This window comes from Gekko japonicus, unplaced genomic scaffold (assembly GCF_001447785.1).
Source record: "Gekko japonicus isolate JY-2015 unplaced genomic scaffold, Gekko_japonicus_V1.1 scaffold3307, whole genome shotgun sequence".
Taxonomy (NCBI): domain Eukaryota; kingdom Metazoa; phylum Chordata; class Lepidosauria; order Squamata; family Gekkonidae; genus Gekko; species Gekko japonicus.
This window is the reverse complement of record NW_015168756.1, coordinates 19,082-21,818: the sequence shown is the minus strand read 5'-3', so window position 1 is coordinate 21,818 and position 2,737 is coordinate 19,082.

Genomic DNA, 2,737 nt, shown 5'->3' with positions numbered 1-2,737 from the left:
AACAAGTATTTTGGGATTGCAAAGAGTGGTGGGAATTCCCATTTGGAGAGTAGAGCAAGCACACCTAGCCCGGCCGATAGTACCGTTGATATCCATCTTCATAATCAACTGCTTGATAATCTTATGGGCTAGGGGGCCCCCTAATGCAAAAATGACTTCTCTGGGCATCGTATAATATTCAGTTTTTCTATTACAGCCTGATTCCATGGACTGGAGAAATTATCTTGTTTCGTATAAAATAATAAGCTGTTATCCTCAGATAACATTATTTTGAATTTCGGATTCAATGTCCGTATCCAGTCTAAGGGCGGTATGGCCACATATTTCAGGATCCCGCAGATCTGACAGCAGGGGATCCGATCTACAGTCTTATTTGTCCTATGGACCCAGATTGCTGCTCCATGCAGTAGTAGAGACAGTACCCTAGCACTGAAAGCTGTAATCACTGCTGGAAGGTATTGTCCACTCTTCCTATAGAAAAAGCGCTTTATTGCTGCCCTGGATCTTGATGTTTACACATATGTAATGGCTGTGATGTAAGCCATTTTGTGAGGAGAACGATGGGATATAAATAAAGTAAATAATAAATAAATGGCTATAGAACAATCTTCTTGAGTACTCAGTGTGAACTATTCAAATGGAGTAAGGAAAGCTCTTTTTCCCCCTTTGTGCTTTAAATCTTGCAACACACTTAATCCTTTAATTTGTGGATGATACGAAGTTGTTCAGGGTGGTGAAAACCAGTGAGGATTGTGAGGCACTCCAAAGGGATCTGTCAAGGATGGGCGAGTGGGCGTCAACTTGGCAAATGGGGTTCAATGTGGCCAAGTGCAAGGTGATGCACATTGGAGCCAAAAATCCTAAATATAAATACACGTTGATGGGGTCTGAACGGGCAGAGACTGATCAAGAGAGAGATTTTGGAGTTGTAGTAGATAACTCACTGAAAATGTCGAGACAGTGTGCAACTGCAAAAAAAAAAGGCCAATGCTATGCTGGGGATTATTAGGAAGGGTATTGAAAACAGATCAGCCAATATCATAATGGTGCGACCTCATTTGGAATACTGTGTGCAGTTCTGGTCACCACACCTTAAAAAGGATATTATAGCTTTGGAAAAAGTGGAGAAAAGGGCAACTCGAATGATAAAAGGGTTGGAACACTTTCCCTATGAGGAAAGGTTAAGGCGCTTAGGGCTCTTTAGCTTGGAGAAACGATGACTGAGGGGTGACATGATTGAGGTTTATAAGATTATGCATGGGAAAGAGCAGGTAGAGAAAGAGGTACTTTTCTCCCTTTCTCACAATACAAGAACTCGTGGGCACTCCATGAAATTGCTGAGCGGTCGGGTTAGAACGGATAAAAGGAAGTACTTCTTCACCCAAAGAGTGATTAACACTTGGAATTCACTGCCACAGGAAGTGGTGGCAGGTACAAGCATGGACGGCTTCAAAAGGGAATTAGATAAGCATATGGAGCAGAGGTCCATCAGTGGCTATTAGCCACAAGGTATAGATAGGGACTCCGGGGCAAGTGATGCTCTGTCTTCTTGGTGCTTGGGGGGGTCAACAGTGGGAGGGCTCCTAGTGTCCTGGCCCCACTGCTGGACCTCCTTGATGGCACCTGGTATTTTTGGCCACTGTGTGACACAGAGTGTTGGGCTGGATGGGCCTTTGGCTTGATCCAACATTGGCGTCTCTTATGTTCTTATGTTCTTATGATCTCTCTTCTCTAATCAACGTGCTGCAACTCTGACAACTACAATGAAACATGATTTAAAATTTATTTTAATCAGGTGCATTCTGTTTCATATTATGCATGGCTGGCAAGGGATGTTATCTCCTAATGTATGAGTTCTTCATGTGTTACTTCCGCTGGATTGCTGACTAGCGATGGGCTGAACGAACTGAACCAGGAACCCACACGAACCGGGAGCTTGGTTCGCGAAAGGACCCGGTTCATTTCGGTTTGTGAGCCGTTTAAACCCCTGCTTTCTGCTCTCCGCAGATTTTCATCAGTTGAGTGCTCAGATGATGAGACAAAGATCACACATTTTGGTCCATTTATAACATGCAACTTGTAGGCTCCTGTGGCCTCACTTTGCCTTGGGGCCATACAAAAAAGGGAGAGGTGGTTTAACCCATCCACCTCTGCTCTTTTGCTGTTCAAAACTGGCTTTGCTATTATCATTCTAAAGATAAATGTGTATATATAGTTATTTTAAGCTGCGATGGCTCAGTGGTTAAGACGCTGAACCACAGACTGGAAGGTCGGTAGTTCAGCATTTCGAGACCCGAGTGTGCTGCATGACGGAGTGAGCTCCCGTCTCTAGTTCCAGCTCCTGCCAACCTAGCAGTTAGAAAGCAAGAAACTGCAAGTAGATAAATAGGTACCACTTCGGTGGGAAGATAACAGCATTCCGTGCACCTCGGCGTCTTGTCATGCCGGCCACATGACCACGGATAAGTCTTCAGACAGTGCTGGCTGTTCGGCTTGGAAACGGAGTCGGATTCGACTGGCTTTTGAGCAAGGGAAACCTTTACCGTTACGTATTTTAAAACGTGTTTTTTTCCCTTTAAAATATTAATGATGTGGGGAATCCAGTTTTGAATAGTGGGACCAAGGAGAGATTGATGGTTAAACCCAGGGCTTTTTTTTTAGAAAAAGCCCAGCAGGAACTCATTAGCATATTGGGCCACACCCCTGACAGCACAGCTCATTAGCACATTAGGCCGCA